General features: G+C 44.4%; 1 long non-coding RNA gene across 2 annotated transcripts; it reads right to left on the reverse strand.

Moving 5' to 3' along the window:
* Positions 1-112: 112 nt before the first annotated feature.
* On the reverse strand, positions 113-22,844 carry LOC135184204 (uncharacterized). Of its 2 annotated transcripts, XR_010305905.1 has the most exons (4): positions 22,774-22,844; positions 22,490-22,574; positions 1,352-1,576; positions 113-345 (listed from the first exon to the last, which is right to left on the reverse strand). It is a non-coding gene; the product is annotated as an uncharacterized LOC135184204 (long non-coding RNA). The 2 variants fall into 2 exon arrangements; XR_010305904.1 differs by lacking the exons at positions 113-345; positions 1,352-1,576 and adding an exon at positions 11,413-11,610.
* Positions 22,845-25,636: the final 2,792 nt, after the last annotated feature.

Consider the following 25,636-nt stretch of genomic DNA (forward strand, 5'->3'; position numbering starts at 1 on the left):
GGACTTTCTCAACTCCTGGCAGTCAGCAGGGATGGGGTTTCCTGCTCTGGAGTCTGTATCTGGACTTTAATAATCATTGATGACTGTTTTTTCTTAGTTTTAAATTATTTCTTTATTTCCAGCCTCCATAAAATCCTGAGGCAATGAGTTCCACGAGTTAATAGTGTGTTCTGTGAAAAGCACTCAAGCTTGTTTAAAATCTCAATATTAAACATGACTTTAATTCTCTGCTGTTTTCTTTCCCAGGAGAAGGTCATTTTAATACAGATTTTCCATGGGATTTTCAAAACTGTGGAAATCAGGTAGTGCCAATCAGGCACAGTGCTTGAGGTTGGCTTCTCTGTCCTAAGATGCCAATTAAACACAAAATGTAGTTGTATCAATACACAATTTCTCCTCTTTTCCATATTATTGTTTCCAAAAATAATAAGATATGGAATTTTTATCTACACTATTGCACTTTTATATATATATATAAATATAAAAATATATATGTAATATATATTTTTATATATATATACCTCATATATTATGTGAGGTATATATATAATATACCTCAAATTATATATATATCTCAAATATATACATAATATATATATAAAATATATATTTATATATATACATATATACCTCATATATTATGTGAGATATATATAATATACCTCAAATTATATATATATCAAATTATATACATATATATATTATATATATTTATATATATACATATATACCTCATATATTATGTGAGGTATATATATAATATACCTCAAATTATATATATATCAAATTATATACATATATATATATCAAAATTTTATATACACTATTTCATATCTATATATTATTATCCTCCAATCACTTTCTTGCAACATCAGCAATCTTGTGCAACTTTTCATTCCTCAGCAAGTAAAATCTCAGAGAACAACCCTTCATTTTTTCAACCTTCAGCTTTCCTTCGCTAGTTATAAGCTTGCAATTAAGTTCTGATTGTTCAGAATAATTGTATTTCCAATGAAGGTGGAATTAAGTTAATTGAATTGCTATTATTGCCTTCGGAGCAATATTGTTTTAATATGCTTGGCCAACATAAAGCAAACCTCTCCTTTGGAATTTGCTTTTATTAAGTTCAAGTCCAATTGAGTTTAAAAGATCCTTCTGCAAAACGTAGCTGTCCCCCTAATAGTGCATGACTAATGTCTTGCACTTGGCTTTCCTATAAATTGCTCTCTTTACTGAGCAATTTCTGTGTCAATACTCAGACATCCTTATCAGCACTTGATGTTCATGTAAACCGACTCTTGTTAATGACTACACGGACGGGGAGGGGGAAGAAAAGTAACATTGCACAGACCTCAAGACTCCTGCTCCATCTGAACTTTGAAGTCCAGCTGTTAATAGCAGCGTTGACTACTGACATTAAAACGTGTAGTAAACTGAACTGACATTGTCTGATTCCAAGCGATTGGTTTAAACCGCCACAAACGGTTCAAGCTCTCGCCCTTTTTTCGTCCCTGCGCCGCTGCTGTCACTCAGGATGATTAACGTCGGTTTGTGATACGAAGGCTATTGTCCTAGCCTGAAAAGAGCAAACATTTTTACAGTTGGGAGCAAGAAAAATTTCAAACAACTTCTCTTTTTTGCACGAAGAAAGGATTCCCAGCTGCTGTTTATTATCTCTCTGTTTACATCACACATGTGCATGGGGAGGACAAAGTAGTTCAATAAATTACTTCTCTACTATTGAGCTGGCCATTATAGGCTGCCAGGAACAAAAGCATTTAATGGTTTGTTGAATGCCTCTGAATGTTCCTGCAGCCATTTGTAACTCTCACCGAGTAGTTGATCTGATTTCATCTGCTTTATTACTTCGTCTAGGGCCCAGAGCATTTTTCACATTGCATGCAGTAAAATGAAAGTCAGATAAATGCTATCCCTGCTCTACTGCTAAAGCAGTTAGTGCACATCAATGCAGGCTCACATATCAAACCAGGCCAGCAGATGTTAAGGGTGTGAACTCTCATCCCAGAATTGCCTACAGTTTCCATGGGATTTGATAAAGTTACCAACACCTCACTTTTATACTCAGTAATTTACCCAGCATCTTCATTTTTGGGGTTTCTTTTATTGGAAGTTTCCCTCCAAGGGAATAGAACTTTTAAAGGTTAAGATAACGAGGTAATGGACTTTCCCCCATAACAATAACTATCCCAGCCTGTGTGTGCAAACACAGAGCCAGAGAATCATAGAATCCTTAAGGCTGGAAGAGGCTTTTCATCCCACCAAGTCCCACTGCCAATTCAACACCACCATGGCCACTAAAACACATCTATGTGTTTTTTTAACATCTCCAAGGGCTCCATGTACCTCCCTGAGCAGCTTGTTCCAATGCCTGACCATTCTTTCAGTACCTAAGTTCCTCTTAATACCCAATCTAAATGATCCCTGATACAGCTTGAGGCCATATCCTCTTGTTCTACCACTTGATACTTGGGAGAAGAGACAAACCCCCACCTCATTACAGACTCCTGTCAGGGAGTCACATGGAGCAAGCCTCCTCAGCCTCCTCTTCTTCAGACTGAATAATTCCATTTCTGTCAGCTGCTCCTCATTAGACCTGCTCTCCAGACCCTTCACCAGCTTCATTGCCATTCTCTTGACCTGCTCCAGGAATTCCATGTCCTTCCTGCAGTGAGGTGCCCAAAACTGAGCACAGATTTGTGGTGTGGCTTCACCAGTGCAAAGTATAGGAGCATGGCATGTGTCCGCTCAGGCAGCATCTTTAGAAGACTTTGTGCAATAGTATAGGCTGAATATTAGGAGGAAATTCTTCACAGAGAGAGTGATTGGCATTGGAATGGGCTGCACAGGAGGTGGTACAGTTGCCATCCCTGAAGGTGTTCAAGAAAAGCCTGGATGAGGCACTTAGTGCCATGGCCTAGTTGCTTGGCTGGGGCTGAGTGCTAGGTTGGACTGGATGATCTTGGAGGTCTCTTCCAACATGGTTGATTCTATGATTCTAAGTGCTAGAAACACTAGAAAAGAGGATATTACTTGGAGCACTCCCAGAAACATGAGGGAACCCATTCTAGCTTTGGAACCCAGAAAAGTAATTTTAAAAGTTACCAACCAGTTGCAAAACTTGAGAAAAAAAAAAAAGAGTAAGAACCATCCTTGCTTTGAAAGCTGTTCCTGACAAATCCATCCAATTGGTGTCTTTGATAAACACTTGCTTCTATGATTCTGTGAGAAAAGTTACAATCTGGAGTCTACCTTAACCACATTATCTCAAAGTGATGCTGTAGTGAAAGAATGTCCAGCCCCTGCCATCCTGATACAGGCAGAGGGTGAAAAGTAGAAGGGGAGAGAAACCTGTCAAGATTTGCCTGTAGTTATATGTAGGTCTCTAGAAGAGAAGCAGCAGTGACTCCTCCTGCCATTCTAAAACACTTGGGTACCTTGCTTTGGCATGTGCTGGGACTTTCCATGTAGATGGCTCAGCACACTGAAGAAGGCTGATATCTTTGTAACATCAGGAATGGGAGCAATAAAGGGCAGGAATTTCCCACAGATGACTTGCCCCTGTGCCATTTTCCAGCCCAGGTTTCTTAACTTAAGAGATGTGAGTATTTATAACCCTCAGCAACCAGATGAACTCTGAGAGGATCCTCTGAGTGAAACACAACATTTTTTAGGCTTGCTGGTGACCGTGTCACACTCAGGTTGCACCGAGTCTGAAGTTACACAGTAGTTGTAGTCAGTCAAATAAAGACACTGGCTTTCTTGATTCATTCTTGGCTAAAAGCAATCTCTTGTACATTCCTACCTTTCACCCCTTCTTCATTAAGTGGAAAATCCAAAGTTTCCTTTAATCAGGTTTGAGCTTGGGCTGATGTGATGTTTACTGACTGAGACAGTGGTTTTCAAACGACGTCAGGAACATCTGGCCTCGTGGCTTGGCAGAGAGCCCAGCAAATTGCCAATCCAAAGGCCCAAGTTCACAAGCAGCTTTGGGGCTTTCATCCTGTAACAAGAAAACCCTGAGGGCACTGGAGGTAGTATCACTCCTCCCTGTCTCATCATGCTGCTTTACTACTTATGTGCTCCACGGCTGATCATTGCATAGTGTCAGTCTTCACATTAAGGTCCCTCAGATGTTTATCCAGGCTATGCCATGCTAGCCTTGTGTATCTCTACATTCCCATTGTGTTCCACCACTTCCATCAGCTCCCTCTCCCGTGGCTGCTTAGAGCCAGAGGGAGATGAGATAAAGGAAGGCTGTGCTCACCTCCAAGCAGGGCAACACACAACACACTCCTTTGTATTCCCCAACAGATTCCACCTTACCATACTTCCCATGTTCCTTCTGCCACTCCTGTCTTTACAGACTGATGTTCCCTAAGGCACCTGAGAAGTCTGTGCCATGCAAAGGGTTGAACTGAATCTCCAGCCTGAGTTGAACCTGACAGAGTATCCTGACCCAAAGACTGTCTGGAAAGCTCAGCCACAAGTGTTCTGCACACAGAAAGCATTTGCACCTAGTTCTTGGACTTGATGGTCTTAAAAGTCACTTCCAACTGAAAGAATTCTGTGTCTCTAACATATTTTAGTGCTGCTCCACACATTTTAAGAGCCAATTCTGTGATATCTGTGTGAATCACTTCTACTCTCAGTAGGTCCATTCACTCCAGTAAATGGTTTAGTAAGGCTTCAGATGCAACCTCAAGTTGGATCTTACTGTGAGAGATCTTAACTTTAATGATCTGGGCCTATCTGGCTCAGCTTGCATCCTCTGTAATGGTTTGTTGGCTGGAGCATGAAAGTTGAACCAATGCTATTCTGCTGAGGTGTGCTCTGTTAAACACCAAGCAGGGGTGTGCTGTATATATGTCATTGCAACACATCTTGTCTGGAGAAATAATGGTGTTTTTTCCACACACACATGAAAAATTCTGAAGGCAGAGGGTTATGTAGCTTTCATAAAATCATTTAGGTTAGAAAAGACCTTTAAGATCATCAACTCTGACCATTAACCCAGCACCGCTAAGTCAAAACTTCCACTGCATGGAAAATGCATGTGGAGAGGGTGGTGGTCAACCTAAAAGTTTGTTGGTTAGAAAACTAAACAGAAAAAAACACAACACAACCCTTCAGGGATTAGCACCAGTTGTCTCAAAATGGTTAGTGAGGTGAGGGAGACAATAAGCCAAGGGGAAAAAAATTGCTTCCAAAAATCAGTGACCAATCTCCAGAGAACAACACGTCTCCATGCTGATGTCCCATGAGCTCTGAACTCTGCTAGCACTGTCCAGCCTCCTTCCCTGAGAAATGCAAAGTTTATGCAGAAAGTCATCTTTGTTCCATGAAATATTTACACTGGAGAAGGGAAGGGCTTTTGTATATTGTCCCTGACCTTTGGAGGGGGGGGGGGGGGGGGGGGGAATTGTAATCGGGTTTCAAAATCACAATTTTCACAGCTGCACATAATAATTCGATTCAGGTATTTGATTCATGCTCTGAAGCTGAAAGCTCATCTAGAATTAACAATTGCTATGCTTTCCCACAGACTACTCTGCAGAGAGGTGTCCTCCTGCTGCCCATCAGCAGCAATCAACCTGGGCATGGATCATGCAGGGAAACTTCTTGTGCTGAACACTGTGAGAAAACGAAAAGGAATAAAGAAGTTAAATGAAAATGGCTGTGCCTGGCACTTTTTTCCTCTCTGATGATTTTTTTTGCTTTGCAAATACAAAGGAAGAGCTAATAGGAGTTTGGCTCCATCTCCTCTTCCTGAGACGGAGTAGGGTCTACAGAATTTCCTGCTCCTGTGCAGCTATCTTAGAAAGGCTTGAAAACACAGTCGGGTCCAAGAAAAATCAAAGGTCCACCTCTGAAAAGGGATACAGAATTTCCAGATCCTAGGGTGGGAGCTGCATTGATGTGGCAAATTACATGGCAGTGGGAAAAGGAAGCAGGTTCAGTGTAAGATTTCATGTGTATGGCCTTTAGTGCTTCTGCAGTGTAATGGGGAGATGAGATCGGGGTGCCTGGATGTGGGGGAGGAAAGATTCAGACTCCTGATTTCCTGTGGAACAAAACACAGCCACTTACTGCTTTGAATACAGCCTTACATGACAGCAATGTAATTGCATCGAAGGCTGTGGCTGGAAAATTTATCCCTCCAGTGTTGAAGCTCTAGAGGCATTAACATGTCAGCCTGCTCTGACTGTAGGACCTCCCACTGATGCCATGCTGCCAGGGTACAGCGTGTCAAAGTAAGGCAGAGTGGATCAGGGGAAAACTTTTATTCCCAAGAAGACAACAGCTGCTTGCCCTAGCTGGGAAACTCTTCCTCCTTCATAGCATTGTGGGTTGCATATGTGTACAGTGCATGTTTTGGGTACCTTCCTCTCACATCTGAATTAGGTATGTTCAGCTGTGCAGCTGCACTTGCTCAGGGGACTTTTCCAACTGAGGCAAAGCTGGAAGTAGAAGCCCAACCTTTCTGCAATCGTCTCTCCTGTCCCACCAACACTGTATCAAGAGATCTGATTCACAGGCATCAAAAAAAATAGAGCTGAGCAGAAGTGAATGAGGTAGAAACAAGATCTGCAATCTCAGAAACCTCTCCATGGCTTTGATGTGCTTGGATATAGGCTGTCACAACAGGATAGAGACACCAAAGCCCCAAGCATCGCTGAATCCTGCTGCATCACCTCCCTCCTGCTATAATCACATAAAGATAACGTTTTTTTAATGGAGATCTGAAGTAGCACCTCCTAACTAAAAAAAAGACACCAACCCTCTATAAGTGCTACAAAACTGGAAGTGAGTGAGAAGCAGAGAGGATTGGATGGGCAGCGGGGACCTGAAGAAAAATCTCATGACCTGGGAGCAGACAATTTGCCATTTGTGTCTTTCCGTGTTTTAAGCATCAGGGATAATCTGGAATGCACTCCTCCTGCCTCAGAGACAGATGGCAGCGAGGAAGCAGATTGGAAGGAAGGAATAATAAATATCTGAAGGTGAGTAAACGTCTCTTGGCTTCAGGCAGCTGCGCCTGTGCTTTTTCTCAGGGTGCACAAATGTCCCCACGTTTACTGCACTGAGTGGGTCTAGTAACTTTTTTATGACGTGTTTCCTGTACTGTTTGGCCAAGGGTCAGAAATGTCAAGACCTTGGGGAAATCTGATGTTGAGGGCACTGCCTGATCAGGCTGTGATAAGGCAGATTGAGTGGCTGGTTTGCAGCAGGGAAGGCAGAGCTGGCTTGTAGGAGCAGAAAGGGTTATGGCAAGTCTCTTTGTTCGCAAGATGAGTCATTTGTTCCAATTTTTGGACTGGTCAGAAGATATCTTCTTGTCTCCTTTGCCATGTTGCTGTGCACCACGGCAGGCAGCACACACATGCACATAAAACACATAACCTGTGTGAGGTGTTCTCTTGTCCCTTCTGTGAGTCTGTGATTCTTCCCAGGGGCTCGGTTAGGGTGCTCAGCCATTGAGTCAGGCTATCTGGTGGCAGGAGGCTGGTAGTAGGTCCTTGATGCAGAGGCAGCTCTGTCCTCTTGGTAGGGCTCTGAATGATGGCTTTTGCTAACAGCACTACAGAACCATCCATCAACTGAAAGTAGCTGGAATAGGGCAGCCAGCTTCCCAGTCCCATCCATCCTCTATCAGAAGGCAGGGACCCAGTGGAGAAGTTATGTCTCCACTGTCTGAAGAGCGTTATATATGGTGAGAATCTGGGGAAGCTTATCTGTTCTTCATTTCTTTGTGGGGTAAAGTTCACATCACAAACCAGAGCAGCAGAATAGGTGAAAGAAGGATAATTCCATAAAGCAGTGCTATGCAACTGGTTAGAACAGAAAAATGGAGAGAAAATGTCAGAGCCAAAATACACTCTGTGAAGTTGACATAGGAGGCTGAAATGAGATAGGCAGTTTGTAATTACTTACATTGGAATCTGGCCAGGACATCGAGGTTAACATCACAACTTCACAAGGACTTCAGAAGCAACTGAGGAGCTCTGTGAGTTGAGAAGACATGCAGGGAACTTCCCTGAAACCTCCTGGCTTGGGCCATCATGTACAATGCATGTGAGCTCTCACCCGGGCCAAGGCCAGCAAGGAACACAATGGGTAGGGGCAAGATCTGATACATCTTCATTGACATGCCAGAGCCAAATAAACAAACAGTGAGGCTGTTGCTCCTCAGCCCAGGGCTGTTGTTCTTCTGCCACAGAGTTGTCAGTCTTCTTGACAGTGTGCATCTGCTTGGGATAGTCCACCTTCTGAGATCAGAAAGCAGAAGAGGGTCACAGTTTAAGAGGGACAGGGATCTGCTTGAAAGAGTCCAACAGAGGGCTATGAGGATGATTAGGGGACTGAAGCACTGCCTTATGAGAGGCTGAGGAACCTGGGGCTTTTTGGTCTGGAGAACAGAAGACTGTGAGGGGATTTAATAGATATTTATAAAGATCTGAGGGCTGGGGGTCAGGAAGGGGAGGTCAGGATCTGCTCACTTGCCCCTGTGATAAGACAAGGAGCAGTGGATGTAAGCTGCAGCATCCTCGACACAAGGGTGTAAGATGCAGCATCCTTGACACAAGCTCAACATAAGGAGGAGCTTCTTTACTGTGACGGTCACAGAGCACTGGAGCAGACTCCCCAGAGATGTTGTGGAGTCTCCTTCTCCAGAGGCTTTCAAGGCCTGTTTGGCTGTATTACTCTGTGACCTGAGCTAGATTGTATGGTCCTGCTGTGGCAGGGGGGTTGGACTGGATGATCTCTTTGGGTCCTTTCCAAATTCTAGCAGCTTGTGATCCTGTGGAACACACAGATGGCCACAGTCCACAAGTATCTCGCTGCAAAACTAAAAGGAGAGTTTCAATAAATACCACACAGCCAAGAGAAAAATCAGGATTTTTTTTCTTTGTTAAAATTGATTTCAATCAGCATAAAGGATGTCTCTGGGCTCATCCCAAATTCAAGACACTCTGGGAGCAAAAGCCACTGGGTATCTCTCCACCAACACAAACATATTTTATGGCAGCTCTTAATTTGACCCTACCCAGACTCAGAGATGGTGATTTTGAAACATTTCTCTCCAGAAAGACCACACCTCAAGTTTTTCTTGGAACCCAGCTACATGAGGGACAATCCTGTTCCCCAGGGGATGGGATTTTATTTTTCTACCAAGAACTCAGGTGTTTGAACCGTGAAGTAAGATGCCAATGCTTCACCTTCTTGCTTTGATTTCAACAGGCTGCAGCTTCACAAGAGAAACACATAAAACACTGGAAAAAAGCAAACGTGGCACATGAACCACGGCGTGGGAGCAAGGACAATTCCTCCAGCCATTAAACTTCATAAATGGAAGGGTGAGAGGTGAGAGAAAAGGCAAGTTTGGCAAAAGCCCTTTTGCACACATTAGGAGATGTATAGATGAGCTCTGTACCAGTCAAAATAGGAAATACCACCCATTCAAGCTGGATGTTGGAATGACTGCAAAACGTTGTGATCCTGTGCTAAGCAGGATGGAAAAACCATCATTCCTAAAGCTAGTCTTTGGAGATTCCTGGGAAAATTGGCTTACCCACTGGTTTTTACTCAAGCCTTGATGTCACTGGTCTTAACCCTGGCAAGGACTCTAATCTAGTCACTTAATCTGGCTGCAAAACAATGCCATATTGCAAAGAGCTGAGATGCTGCTGAGGTCATTTAGCTTTGCTTTTTCTTTTGCCTTCTTGCAAGCTGAGCCGACCCTTTTTGCTCACTTGAAGCACTCCTTCTTCAAAGGAACTGCTGAAAAGTCTTATTTCTTCCCCTTAAGTGACAGATTTTCAAGCAATCTCACCGATATCTTGTCCAACAGAATTACCCTCCACAAATCTGACCCTGACAGAGCTGAGGTAAAGTGTGATTTTTAACCTCGAGCACTAAAACATGTCAGGAAAGTTGTAGTTTGTGGCAGAAAGACCTTGAGGTGGCTGAAATTTATGGAGAAGAGACGTTAGAAGTTTTAAATTCCAGATGTTTGAAGCTGCAGCCATTTGGTGAGGGATGGTGAGATTTTGGACTGTTTCTCAAGCACTGGTTTCAGCCTCCAAAATCTGCTGAGGGGTGTGATGTAGGTATTAAATTGTGCACTCTGTTTTAATCCATGCAAATAGTTTATTCCTATCCTAGAGCAGAAGACATTTGCTGCTCCTTGGGATCATGAAAGCAGACACAGCAAGCACATCATCTTTGCAAGAGCATCCATGCATTTTTACCATCTAGGTATTTCACTACTTCTAGAATCATTTCATTTTGGTTTATTGAGGTAATCTGTGATGTGACATGTCACAGAGCTATTAGGAAACGCAGGACACAGGTAGAGCCACTTTAATCTGCTTGCTGGTTTTAGGCTAAGTATGAGGGATAAAGACTGTCACTGACACTAAGTTGATTCTTGCTTCAATTCTTGCCTCAAAGACTGACTTAAACTCAAGTTCCCATGAGCATTTGTGGGGTGAGGGTCTGTAACAGCAGAAGTGTGTGTAGTAAAGTCAGCTTATTCACCTCCCATCTCAAATTGTGGGAAAAGGAAATAAGGGAGTCTAGTCAGATGGGAACAGTCTGTATCTAGAAGGGGTGTATTAATAGACTGAAAAAAGGGGAAAGAGAATGAGGTGGACAAAAGAAGAAATAATTCAGGGAATGATTTTTTTATCTTTCAATCTTGGTGGCAGAAACATCATTCTGCTGAGACTTGGGTCCTTTCCCAGACCAGTGACCTGCTGCTGTATATCATGGAAGCAAACTCTGGGGCATCAAAGGCAGCCAGACTTTATCTTCTTGACTATCTGTCTGTCTCTGTTACAGCAAAGCAGTCTGCTTCTAGAAGATGCTTTCTCATAGCTGGTTGAACAGAGCAGCAGGAGCCAGCACAGCCAAGTCTATCTTTGCTTGCCACAAGGAAATGAGTGAGGTGGGAATTTTCAAAGGAAGTAGTGATGGCAGATATGCTTTGGGGTGAAAATGCATCTGTCAAATAAAAAAATAAGTGCCTGCTCTATAGCATTCTCAGCCTGTTTAGGAATGACAAATTAGAGGCATGAAAACAAAGAGGGGACGTGACAGCAAGGGAGGAAGAGTGGTGTGCAATGGATTACTTAATAGCAGGTTGCACTGATGGACAAATTGCACCTCTGGACTGCTTGAGTCCTTGAAACTGCAGAAGGATCCTTGGATCCTTGTCAGGGAAAAATGAAAGATGGCTCCCAGTTGGACCATGCAAATAATCAGTTGACCCCAGCCTGCATGGACCTTGCAGAACCCTAAACCTTTTGCTCCCAGGGGCCCTGCCAGCAGAAAATCAAAAGGATGCAAGGAAAAGGATCAAGAGGTCTTCAAAAGAGACATGGACACGGGTTTAAATTTAACCACTTTGTAGTTTAATTTTCACCCATACCGCCGTGGCCAAGTGACTCTTTTTGCCTCTGAGCAGGTGGTGGGACTGTAGCACCAGCAGCAAACACCAAATGTCACATGCAGAGGATCCTGAACTTCTCTCCTGATGGTCCTCAATAATTTTATATCAGCTGAAAGCTTCTCGCAGGGATTATTGCTCTGCAGACACACAAAAAGCAGTGAGGTGGTGCCTGTGATGCTCTGGGTTGTCTGTGCATGCAGTTCTGACTCCAGTAATTCATTTATGCTTAACATAAGATAAGCCATCATTATGGAACATTATTAAACATTCCTCCTGATGGCTCCTGCTGCAAATCTTTTTTGGTCCTATTTTTATAGTGCAGCAGTTGGGACTGCTCTGTCCCCACATTCTCCTTCTCCAGCTTGTCCTGAGACATTTTGTCCCAAGACATTTTGTCCCTGTTGCCTTCCCAACCTCCTCGGTGCAAAACATTTCAGTCTTCCCACCAAGGCTGGAGAGAAACAGATTAGTAGGGGAAAAAAATGAAATGTTAAAGGCAGATGGGAGTTCTTGGGGCTGCTGGGGTTCCTTCTTTGGGAGACATTCACACCATGAGCCCCCAAAATGAGAGTGTTGGCTCTTGGCCCTCATGCATCACAAATACCAAATAATGATCACAAATTTAAAGAATGGGCTTGTGGAATGACCCCAGGGCTGGGGACAAAATACATGCTATACACTTCAGGGGATATTAAAGCATCTCCTTTTCACTGAGGTCTTCTGCTGGATTTTGAGGCACATTCTTCAGCCTCCAACTGGACATTTGGGGCTAATAAAGACATTGTAGATGCCCTCCTGTAGTGAGGGCCTGTGCCAGGGGAGGTATAGGCTGGATGTTAGGAGGAAGTTCTTCACAGAGAGAGTGATTGGCATTGGAATGGACTGCCCAGGGAAGTGGTGGAGTCACTATCCCTGGGGGTGTTCAATAAAAGACTGGATGAGGCACTTAGTGCCATGGTCTAGTTGATTGGACAGGGCTGGGTGCAAGGTTGGACTGGATGATCTTGGAGATCTCTTCCAACCTGGTTGATTCTATGAATGTGGATTCCATGTAACAAAGCAGCAATTGAACAACTGAGGAAAAAAAAACAACAAAACAAACCCAAAAAACCACCAACCAAACAAGAAAACCAAACCAGTTTGGTTACACTTATAGTCACATCATCAGGCTGAAAAGTCAAGCATCTTAAAATCATGACATGGAAACACAGTGTGGTCGCCCAGCCCATCACTGTGGTGTCAATTAAGACCCATAAGCTGGTCTCCTTGAAGACACATGGGATGGAGTTGTTCTAATCTAGGCTGACTGGTAACAACAAAGGGCAATAACAACCCTCCAGTGTGCTGGCAGCACTTTATAGCACATCTATAGAGACTCAGGGATGGGAAGCCAACTAAAACTTTAATCTCTGATTTAAAAAGAAAATAAAAACAAAGAAGGAAAACAAATGTGGCTTTTTAAAATGTGTTTACATGCACACACATGCAATTGCTTCTTTCTAACTGCTAATGAAAACAAGATACATAAGCAGAGTTGGGACTTCTAGTAATAAATCCATGTGTAGTAGCTCAATAATCCATGATTTCATACTCAGGATAAAGGTAGTCCAGAACAAGTGTGAGTCATTCACAGTTTAAGACAAAGGGAGAGGCTCTATGAGGAAGCAATGCTTGTTAAAAAACACATGAAGAGTGACAAGCAGCAAACTGAAAGATGTATTTAATGTTGATCTTCATCTTGTGACCCAAACAGTCAAATTTCTCACCCTTGCTTAATCGGGTGCATCATTTTTGTGACTGTAGAGAACAGGGTCACCCCAACACTGACAGAACTATCCAGACTGAATTTTTCCTGTTTCCTCACCCTTGTGAAGGTAATAACAAACTGGTTTGGCTCAGAAGGGGTGGGGGAGGATGACTTGTCCTCAAAAATGCAATGCTGGCAAAGATAGTTTTGAGTTTGCAACCTGATTTGAACAACCTTGATGATTCCCCTGTACTCAGCACTGGTCAGGCCACACCTTGAGTACTGTGTCCAGTTCTGGGCTCCTCAATTCAAGAGAGATGTTGAGGTGCTGGAAAGTGTCCAGAGAAGAGCGACAAAGCTGGTGAGGGGCCTGGAACACAAACCCTATGAAGAGAGGCTGAGGGAGCTGGGGGTGTGCAGTCTGCAGAAGAGGAAGCTCAGGGCAGACCTCATTGCTGTCTACAACTACCTGAAGGGACATTGTAGCCAGGTGGGAGTTGGTCTCCTCTGCCAGGCAATCAGCAACAGAAGAAGGGGACACAGTCTCCATTTGTGCTGGGGGAGGTCTAGGATGGGTGTTAGGAGGAAGTTGTTGCCAGAGAGAGTGATTGGCATTGGAATGGGCTGCCCAGGGAGGTGGTGGAGTCACCGTCCCTGAAGGTGTTCAGGAAAAGCCTGGATGAAGCACTTAGTGCCTGGATGAAGCACTTAGTGCCATGGTCTGGTTGACTGGCTAGGGCTGGATGCTAGGTTGGACTGGATGAGCTTGGAGGTCTCTTCCAATTTGGTTGATTCTATGATCTTAAAGGCTTTGGTGATTTTAAAGGCTTTGATGATCTCAGAAGTCTCTTCCAACCTTAATGTTTTTAAGTTAAATTTCTGAACCCTCTATAAATGGAGAATACATTTCCAATTGCAAAGATCAGGAGTTCAAGCTAAGGCTCCTTATTTGAACGTTTGCCTAACATACAGTGCAGTGAAACGTCAAACTTCTTCCACTGAGATCACTCTGAGCTGTCAAACCAATCCAGGATTTAAATCCCTTCCAGCCTCACCCATTCTGGATGAGTTTCCTTTGATCAGCACAAGTGACTAATCCCCAGTGTGTCAGTGCTACAATTAACCCACTGTGTCCAATTCACAGATGACACAAATCTTTCACAGCTTTGCTTCAGGAACTTTAATTTGAGCTGTTTCAACTCTCTCCTTAAAGTTATGATGCAATTGTGCAATCAAGAAAGGCACACAGAGGAATGATGTTATTCCCTCCCATAGTATTTGCCAGAGATTCATAGAATTGCTTAGGTTGGAAAAGGTCTTTGAGACCATTGAGTCCATGTTTTTTACACTTACTGTATGAGTGGATGCACCCATATTTTTTATTTAGCCCTAGTTCATTGCTGAGAAGCATTATCCAAAACCAGAACAGAACCCAGCTGGGAGCAAGATCTACACAGAATCACCAAAACCCAGCAGGGTGGGGGTTGAATGGAATCTCTGGGAATCATGTAGTCCAATCCCACTGCTAAACAGAGCCACCAAGAGCAGGGTGCCAATGGCATCCTGGCCTGCATCAGGAATGGTGTGGTCAGCAGGAGCAGGGAGGTCATTCTGCCCCTGTACTCTGCACTGGTTAGACCACACCTTGAGTACTGTGTTCAGTTCTGGGCTCCCCAGTTTAGGAGGGACATTGAGATGCTTGAGCGTGTCCAGAGAAGGGCGACGAGGCTGGGGAGAGGCCTTGAGCACAGCCCTATGAGGAGAGGCTGAGGGAGCTGGGATTGGTTAGCCTGGAGAAGAGGAGGCTCAGGGGAGACCTTATTGCTGTCTACAACTACCTGAGGGGTGGTTGTGGCCAGGGGGAGGTTGCTCTCTTCTCTCAGGTGGCCAACACCAGAACAAGAGGACACAGCCTCAGGCTGCACCAGGGGAAATTTAGGCTTGAGGTGAGGAGAAAGTTCTTCACTGAGAGAGTCATTGGGCACTGGAATGGGCTGCCCGGGGAGGTGGTGGAGTCACCGTCCCTGGAGCTGTTCAAGGCAAGGTTGGACGTGGCACTTGGTGCCATGGTCTAGCCTTGAGCTCTGTGGTAAAGGGTTGGACTTGATGATCTGTGAGGTCTCTTCCAACCTTGGTGATACTGTGATAAAGTTTTGTCTCAGGTAATCTTGCCACAGACTGTGACAGAAATGAACAGGGCTCAGAGAACACGCAGGGCCCAGAGCAGAAGCTTTGCCTGTGGGAATGCAGAGTGAAGAAGGATAATAACAGGAGGATGCTGACCTTGGTTCCCACCAGCTGCTGGCTACCTTATCTCAGAAAGGACAGATAATGGACACCTCATTAATGAGGAAAACAAGGCATGGCTTATGCTGATGGAGTGGGTTGTCCTTGACTAATGATGCTAATGTGTACTTTATGCCCTGGGGGTACATATTGAGAGCTGAAATGATCAATAAGCATCTCTGGCATCGTTCACATTGAATTGCCTGGAGCCCATGTGGCATTGCCTTTGATCACACTGATCTGTGGGGGCCTTGACCATGCTCCTGCAGCAAGCTAGCAGGTTTTCTGCAGCATATGCCTACAGCTTTTAAAATGCTGGTGGTGCCTTTGGTGAAGCTTGAATGAAATCATTTCTATTAGCTGCAATATCTGGCTGCCTCCACTGATCTCCAGAATCAAAAGCAAGAGATCTGGAGGGGAGAAGGGGAAGGAGGGTGTGGGGGAAAGCATGTATAATTAAAACCTTGTTCTAATCCTGCTTTGATGCTTTTGCCAGGACAGGTTGGACTAGTCAAAAGCCCCAAACATTTTAGGTAGTTTTTTCTATTTTTTTTTTTTTTTTTTTTTTGGTTGGTTTAGGGTTGAATTTTTTAATTTTTTTTTTAAAACTTCTGTCAGTGGCTGCAAAGCAGCAAAGTGGTTGTTAGCTTTATACAGTATCAAGGTAAATATTTCAGATTCCCTGTGAATTTCAGCCTCTCCTGACTCGGTTTATTTATTCTTGTCAGTGGACAGTGAAGTTTTGTTTGTCAAAACCAGTTGGGGCAGAGAGTGACAGCACCAAGGGGCTGTGATTTATTTTCCACTATCCCAACACTTCCCTTGTGCTCCTTCCCCAGCCTGGCCCTGCAGCCATCTGCTGCCAGCCTGGGGGACATGGGCAGCACCTCGAGAATGCAGCTGTGAGGTGACCTTGCACAAGCTCCATTAGAGCCAGGGCTTTGCTGCTTTCCTTTCTTTTACAACTCTCTCAGGCTCTGCTGTTGCCCAGTGCAAAGGAGCAACGGGGTCCTTATTGTGTCAGTTTTGTCTTCAGGAATGGTCTTCTTTCCTCAAAGGACCCTGGGCTGTGGGAGGTGGTGGCCCTTAGGATGGGCATGTACACAGTTTTGACCTTCGGTAGCAGCTGGGAAAGCAGTGGCCACCATGGGTAACAGAGCTGGTGCAAACTCAAAGCATGCAGCACACAACTGTAAAGGATCCCATTTCTCAACAATAAAGCTGGGAGGGGGTGTCAGACTAGAAGGCTTCATCCTGAAGAAGAACCTGGGAGTCCTGGTGGACAAGAAGTTCACCATGAGTCAGTGGTGTGTTCTTGTGGCCAAGAAAGCAAATGGTCTCCTGGGGTGCATGAAGAAGAGTGTGGCCAGAAAGGTTCTGCTCCCCCCCTACTCTGCCCCAATGCAACCACATCGGAGTACTGCATCCAATTCTGGGTTCACCAGCTGAAGAGAGACAGGGAGCTGCTGGAGAGAGGACAGTGGAAGCTATGGAAATGGTAAGGGGGCTGGAATGTCTCCACATGGGGAAATGCTGGGAGACCTGGGGCCTAGAAAAGAGTAGGCTGAAAGGAGATCTTCTCAATGCTTATGTATATCTAAGCGGCAGGTGGAGCCAGACTCTTTTCAGTGCCCAGCAACAGGACAAGGTGCAACAGACAAACTGGAACCCAGAAAGTTCCATCTGAACATGAGGAGAACTTTCTTTGCTGTGAAGATGCCAGAGCCCTGAAGCAGGCTGCCCAGAGAGGTTGTGGAGTCTTCTCTGGAGATATCCCAAACTCACCTGGATGTGCTCTTCAGCCACCTGCCGCAGATGACTTTGTTTTATCAGGGTGGGGTTGACTAAATGGTCTCCAGAGGTCTCTTTCAACCTCCACTATTTGGTGATTCTTTGATGGCTCAAAACTCTCTGGCTGGATGACCTCTCTGCAGTTTGAAGGCAGAAGAGATGGAAGGAAGTTGAGGCAGTCAAACCTCAGAATGCCTCTTTGGGGCATTATTTTTGAGTGGGAGGTGCTGAGATTCTTGAATGGATGCTGAACACAGAGCAGGCCTTTGGCAAACCCCAATTTCTCTTTGTGAAAGTATTTGTTTAAAGTGTAAGAGGGGTCTGGTAGAAACAGACTTGAGGAAATTCATCTGTTTAGCTGATTAAAAAGATCAAACAGAGATTTGATTACAGAACATAAGTTTTTTCACCAAGGAAAAATAACATCTATTAAAGACCTCTTTAATCTAGCTCAGAGAGCTGAATTCCAAGGGCTGGAAGAAGATGCCAAAGAAATAGGAATTGGAAATGAAGCATTTAATTGAATTCTGGTCCTTTTGTGGGGAAGAACAAGGTTGGATAACAACGACAACAAACAACTGCCACAACCAAGTGGTCAGGAATGAAAATCTTTCTGGATGACACAGTTCATCAGGGCCAGGGACTGTGGGCAAAATACAAAGAGTGGATGCAAAGCAACAGGTGGAGTAGGAAGTAGAAAAGTAAAGTAGCACTGATGCCAGAGCCTGTCTCAACTGCTGACTCAGTGTTATTGATGGGGAAGAACCTCATGACCAAGACACAAGGATCTCCCTGATGGTCACACCTCAGGACAACGTATCTTATGCAGCTCCTTCCACCTACAGTTCCCCCACCCTGGCTTGGCAGAATTTCTTTGCTGCCTCAGGGATATGCCCCCTCCTGTGCTGCAGAGTTATTTTGCAAGACTCACTTTCCTCTCTTGTGGGCTTCACTGCAAAGACCTTTAGGTCACTGTACCAGTGAGGGGAATCTCTTCTGCCATGCAAAAGTTTGGCCTGTAGAGCAGACAGGAGAATTCTGGGCATATAAAGCCTAAAGCTGGATTTATACAAACCAAGCAGAGAAAAGAAGGTAGTGCTCCTGTCATTACATGGGCCTGCAGAAGCCAACAACTACACCTACTCTTTTGCAAGGGCATTTATCCTCATAGAGATTAGACTACAGTGGAGCCAACTCTCAACAGCGTTGGGAGAACAATGTTCACAGAATCACTGAACCATGTTGTTGAATGAATGACTTTGTTTACAGTTCAGACTCCTCCTATGGAAGAGACACCAGTTCAGCAGGCACTGCCAAGCACACCAGCAAGGCTTGCCTGCTTTTTGCCCCTTTTAAGGCTTCACATCCAAAAGCATTTGTCCATGGTTAGACTCTGTCTTCCTCTTCTCTTCTTAGTTGTAATCCTAGCAATTTTAATCAGAGCTGCTGTATACGACAGCCTAACTCATCCTTCCCCATCAGTGCATGGAGACCCATGGTTGTTTCCTAACCAGCTGCAGATGTGAAGCTGGCAGAAGGTCCATCACCATGCCTTTGCAGAATCAGCAACAATTAATTAAGTTCTGTATTAGAACAAAACCCTCCTTGGTAGATGTGATGGTTTGGGAGTTTAGTTAGGTTCAGGCTTGTTGAGATGTAGAAAAACAAGAACATAAACATAGACAAGGGAATTGCTCTCTGCCTTTAACTGCCTCCCTTCTCTCCCTAACCTGCTGTCTAACTAACCCTTCTGCTTTCTAACCCCCCTGGCCAATTCTCCAAACTCACCTTGAATGTAAGACAAAGGCTGGGCTAAGGTAAAGGGGTGGAGAGGAGGTGGAAGGGTGGTTGGGAGCCCCTCCTGGGGATTCTGTTTTCTGGGAGGGCTGTGGTGTTTCTGTATTACCTTTTACCTTGTATATCTCTGTCTATAGCTGTATCTATTGCAAATACCTGCTTGTATATTGTGCTAAACTGTAAGTATAAAGCTCCATTCTAATTCCCAGCTTGGCTGAGTCTAGTCTGGGTGATTTCATGACAGTAGGGGGGTGGCTAACACCCAAACCATCACAAAGTCCATAATTTACCCTGACATTTTACATGTGCATCACTTGAATTGCTGCCAGCTTGACTAGACTGATTAGGTGACTTGAAAAAGGCAAATATTTTTTCATATGCTTCCACTGAATTGGAGGCTCTGCTGCTGAAAATAATTCAATAATCCTAGCTGTATTTATTTCCTGAAGCCTCACTCATCATTGTCAAAGTGTTATCAGCCATCCCCAACTTTTCTCTCCAGCCTGGAATTTAATTCCAATTATTTAAATTAAAAAAAAAAAATCCCTTTCTGGAAATGAATCTCCTGCAGTAATCTCTATTTTTCATGTAAGACTTAATCAATTATTAAATGGAATGTGTTTGCCACATAACTGCTGTGCTTGAGTAAACCTGCTCTAATGTGTTGAAGGAAGCCACGGCACAGGGCTTCAGAGTGCTTTGCTGGGGAGCTGGAAGGATGTGGTTCGTGGAGAGCTGCAGCAGCAGTCTGTGATCTTGGGCACAGGATGCAAATTCACCATTAAGGACCTCACTGGAAGAAGTATTGGATGGGAAATAGCCTGTTCTTCACCTCTTCCCTCAATTGCAATGAGAAATGAAGAATTTGGTTCCACAAACATATCACCTCCCTCTGAAAAGCACCAGGGACGTGGGCTAATCGTGCCTGCTTGACCCCAGCAGCAGCAGGGGAACTCTGTGCCTGCAAATGTTACAATAGTTTCATCATCAGCTGTATCCTTCCAGGATCTTGGCCTTGGTTATTTATCACATGAACAGCTAGGGAAAAAGCTGTGCTTCCTTGAGTAAAAACACCTAAAGAAAGCATTCTGTGCCTTAGCAGAAGCCAGTGAAAGAGCTGTGAGCAAAGGAACCTCATCTTCAAGACTGGCAGTTCAGGGGAGTGCTTTAGACAGAGTCCAAACTTCCTTATCCCAGCAGGAGGGTCCAGTGATTTCTGTATATGGAAGGGTTATTGTTTCACAGAGTCAACCAGGTTGGAAGAGACCTCCAAGATCATCCAGTCCAACCTAGCACCCAGCCCTAGCCAATCAACCAGACCATGGCACTAAGTGCCTCATCCAGGCTTTTCCTGAACAGCTCCAGGGACGGTGACTCCACCACCTCCCTGGGCAGCCCATTCCAATGCCAATCACTCTCTGGGAAGAGCTTCCTCCTAACATATGATAACTATAAGGATATAAATCTGCATCTTTCCCTGTTTTGTCAGAGCTCTTTATTTTAAGGATGGAACTGAAGTGCAACCACTTAAATACTTAACACAAAGTATGTTTGAGGTTTTTCAGGAGAGAAGATAATGGTGATAGGGAATAACTTGAGAAGAATGATCCCAGGTTCTCCCACTGAGGAATCCATTATGCTGCCATTTCCTTCTCTTTTTTTTTTTTTTGTTCCCTGTGCTTTCCCTCCCAAACACTTGTACTAGAAATGACCTGCTCTATGAACTGCCATTTTCAAGTTTGAACCCTTTAATACCCACATAATCCTGGATAAAGAACTTTAGCTTGCAGGAACCTCTGCGACAGCAGCAAGAGGAGTATATCCTTTCAAAATCTGCCTTGCCTGCTCAGTGCTGAAGGAAAGAAGCAAAACAAGCCTGAAATTGGGTTTGTTAATTTTCTGACAAGTTTTAACTAAGCACAGTGACAGGGAGCTTTGTGAGAGAAATTTTAGAAGCCCAGGAACCAAGGCATAATAAGCTGTCAGAGAAAAGATCAAGTAGCATTCTCTAATTCATCTAACCAACATCAATGTTCCAGCTAACAGTAGACAGTGTTAGTCAGATTCTTGCCCCCTTTTTTTATCTAGGAAAAGCTACATTTATCAAAATAAGCAAAAAATGTGAGGTATGGAATGCAGTTCATTGGAGGGCAGGGCTTTGTTGGTTGATGGGTAAATTGAAACACATGGAAAAGTGCTACATGTAGGAACACACTGCTGACTGTATTACTCCTTTTTTATTGGTTAATCTCTAATAAGAAGCAGCTGGTAATAAAGGATGGAGTTCATGGGAACCCACCCTTTGTTGAAAGTGAAGTTGGTGTCAATACTAGAAACACATGAGTGCAAAGAAAACAGATGTAATTGGCTTCTGGAGGTCAGGTTATGTAAAGACCCCAGTGAACAGAGGTGAGGTTTTGGCTGCAGAGAATGACAGGCTAAAATAGCCATTATTTCTGTGTGTGTGTCTCAGGAGGGGCTGACAGACACAGAGACCTCCATCTCAGGTAAAAACTGGGGCTTTATGGTCACCTGAAAACAGGATATTTCACCTGAAACATGTCTTTACCAAACCAGGGAACAGTTGCTCTTTGGGAAGGAAATCTGCAGCTTCATCTTCAATTATAGACTAAAACCTGCTCTGTGGATTAGTAGAATGAATTCATTTGGAGGAGGAAAACCAGTGAGGAGCCCCATATTCAGTAGAAGATGATGATGCCTGCTAGTAGAGTCACTAAAACCTGCTCTAAGGATTAGTAGAATGAATTCATTTGGAGGAGGAAAGCCAGTGAGGAGCCCCATATTCAGTAGAAGATGATGATGCCTGCTAGTAGAGTCACTAAAACCTGCTCTGAGGATTAGTACAATGAATCCATTTGGAGGAGGAAAGCCAGTGAGGAGCCCCATATTCAGTAGTAGATGATGATGCCTGCTAGTAGAGTCACTAAAACCTGCTCTGAGGATTAGTACAATGAATTCATTTGGAGGAGAAAAGCCAGTGAGGAGCCCTATATTCACTAATAGATGATGATGCCTACTAGCAGATTCATGATTTCAGTTGTTTACTTCTCTATCTATCTTCCATACACACACAGGTACATGATTTGTTACAAATGCCATGATCATTAATGTGGAAGAGGTTGAAATATTGGACTAGATGATACCCAGAAGTCCTTTCCAACTCCTAACATGCTGTGATCCTGTAAAACACTGGCTTCAGACTGGCTGACACTTTGCCAGCAGCTCTGCAAGTTCTAGTACTGATTTACTGGGAATTTCAGGGGGGATTTTTCACTTAAAAGCACCAGTGGCAGAAGTTGTGAGCTGTTAAATACACTGCCCACTTGGCAAGTGAAGCAGTGGGTTGAGATGTAAATATTGGCACTTGAGCTTACCTTGCCTTGATGAAACTGAACCCTCACTGCCATGCTTCCTCCATGCTGATTCAGTGCCTCTCATAAACATTGCACAGATTCATTCCTGTCAGTTTTACAAGTGAGCAGAAAGAAGCAGCTGAACATAGAGGAGCTCAGATGCAGTGAAAAGGCCCAGCCAGCACTTGTGAGTGATGCTACAATCAGAATGAAGCCTACTGCTATGGAACCGGGGGGCCACCACCAGGCCCCCCGGCCTTTGAGTCCCCTTCACCAGCCACCCAGTGTGCACCATGGGTACTCACCAGTGATGACAGGAGGAGGAGGATCCCTCTGCCCAGTTGGGCAAGCTTGGGCACTGTCTTTCCTGGGGCCCATTAAATAGGGAGTGGGCAGGGAGAGAAAAGTGCTCACACCTGGGGTGGGAGGAGACTCCAACAGAACCCAGGTGCTCTGCGTTTGGGGGGAAAAGGGAAAGGGGCAGATATGGTGGAAAATGGGACAGGGCTGAGTGCTAGGTTGGACTGGATGATCTTGGAGGTCTCTTCCAACCTGGTTGATTCTATGATTCTATGATGCTTACAGCCCTAGAAAGAACAGGCTGGAGCATTAGCACAGACTTCAAGTTAACCAGATGCTTCAACAGTTTCTTGCATGATAACAAAGATTTCTTCAATCAGAACATGAAGTTGTCTTGTTAAAGCTTTAAACTAATTCATTAGAAGGGCAAAGAGAAAGTTGGTTTGTTTGTTTCCTGAAGACAGCAGAATATGCAACATTAAAAAATATTAATGCAGCAAATCAGAAATGTAAAGAATCCAAATAGCAATTTCCTGGAGCTTAGCAACATTTAAATGGGGCATTTAAACCAAGTTCTGTCTCTCTTGCACAGGAGAGATCCTGTAAGAAGAAACTCAAAGGCAGGCATCTACCTCAAAATTTGGATTCCTCCATTCCTTCCATAACAGCATGTCAAGAAAAAAAATCACCTGAGTAGTGTGGGCAACAAATGAATTTTCAGCTATAGCATTTGTTCAGGATTATTAGCCAAGAACACATCGGCTTAAGGCTTGCCTGGGAGGAGTTTGGCAACAGCCATTCAAACTCCAAGCATTGCAGGTGACATTTGAGCAGTCATGTGGCTGCAGCTCTGCCCTGTGGTTGGCTGGGTGTAATCCTCCAAATCAAGATTCTGTTGTGAGTATTTGTGGTTTGGAGTTCAACCTTCATTTTCTTCAAGCATTCTCTGATGCTCAAGTCAAATACACTCTTCCCTGCCTGCAGGCTACTTTGCTGGAATACCATCTGCAAGCAAATTCGAGAGAGACCTAAATTCAAGCCAGGTGAAATCCAGATCTGATCAGTAATGCTCTTCTACGTTTACACCAGGAAAACAGCAATAAATGCCTTATGCTTGCTTTAATTCTCATGTGAACTGCAGCACAGTCTAAACCACCCCAAAACAGGATTTCACAGTGCAAAGAACCACACCAGAAGGGGGGAAAAAACAGTCTCTTCCCTCCTGACATCTTTTCACCCTGCAGAGGAAAGAAGAGTTGAGTTGCTGCATCGGTTGTATCGTGAGGTCTAATCAAGGTGTACTAGGTCAGGGCAGATAAAAAGAAGGTACAAACCCTATGAGGAGAGGCTGAGGGAGCTGGGGTTGTTTAGCCTGGAGAAGAGCAGGCTCAGGAGGGATCTCATTGCTGTCTACAACTACCTGAAGGGAGGCTGTAGCCAGGTGGGGGTTGGTCTTTTCTCCCAGACAACCACCAATAGAACAAGGGGACACAGTCTCAAGTTGTGCCAGGGGAGGTCTAGGCTGGATGTTAGGAGGAAGTTGTTGGCAGAGAGAGTGATTGGCATTGGAATGGGCTGCCCAGGGAGGTGGTGGAGTCGCCATCCCTGGGTGTGTTCAAGAAAAGCCTGGCTGAGGCACTTAATGCCATGGTCTAGTTGACTGGATAGGGCTGGGTGCTAGGTTGGACTGGATGATCTTGGAGGTCTCTTCCAACATGGTTGATTCTATGACATCCTAGTGAGCATGCTCAGGAAGTGTGGGACGAAAGAGCAGACATTGAGGTGGATTAGGAACTGGTCAAAGAGTGGTGATCAATTCTGCCAAGTCCATCTGGAGAGCTGTAACCAGTGGAGTCCCCCAGGGATCAGTGCTGGGTCAGACACTCTTCAATATCTTCATCAATGACATTGGTGAGGGAGATGACACCAAACTGGGAGGCTTGGCTGATACAGCTGAAGGCTGTGCAGCCATCCAGAGAGACCTGCACAGACTGGAGAGCTGGGCACAGAGAAACCTAACAAGGCTCAACAAGGACAAGTGCAGAGTCCTGCACCTGGGGGGGAATAACAAACTGCAGCAGTACAGGTTGGGAGAGGACCTCTCCCTGTGGAGAGGGACCTGGGAGTGCTGGTGGATAACAAGTCATTCATGGGACAGCAATGTGCCCCTATGGCCAAGAGGGCCAATGGGATCCTGGGGTGCATTAAGTACAGTGTCCCCAGCAGGTCAAGTGAGGTTCTACTCTGCACTGATGAGACCTCATCTTGCTCCCTGTCTTAGGACAAGGAGCAATGGATGTAAGCTGCAGCACAGGATGTTCCACCTCAACACAAGGGGGAACATCTATAGTGTAAGGGTCACAGAGCACCAAAAAAGGCCCCCAGGAGGGGTTGTGGAGTCTCCTTCTCTGGAGACCTTCAAGGCCTCTCTGAATATATTCTTCTGTGACCAAAGACAGATTGTATAGTCCTGCTGTGGCAGGGGGTTTGGACCTGATGATCTCTTTGGGTCCCTTCCAATCCCTGACTTCTTGAGCAAAGCTTGCTTGAGAAACCAGGTGTAAAAGCAGGGCCAAGTAGTGGAAAGGAATCTTGGGATGATTTGCTTTGAGGCTGTATGATGACATGTTCTTGAAACACCTGAAGAGAGAGATGGATGCACTATAAACTGTGTTTGAAAGGTTTTCATTGCTGGAGGAGGGACACAATGGAAGGATTTTTGTTGTTATTGTTCAAGTGTTTGCTGCTGTTATTCTAAAGTCAGCTTTATGCCTTAATGCCTTACAAGAAGCAGCAGTTACTAAATATATATATACACATAAAAAAGGAAAAGGCTGGGAAAAAAAATTATTAACACAAAATTCAATA

The sequence above is a fragment of the Pogoniulus pusillus genome, chromosome 20 (genome assembly GCF_015220805.1).
Source record: "Pogoniulus pusillus isolate bPogPus1 chromosome 20, bPogPus1.pri, whole genome shotgun sequence".
In the NCBI taxonomy this organism is placed as follows: Eukaryota; Metazoa; Chordata; class Aves; order Piciformes; family Lybiidae; genus Pogoniulus; species Pogoniulus pusillus.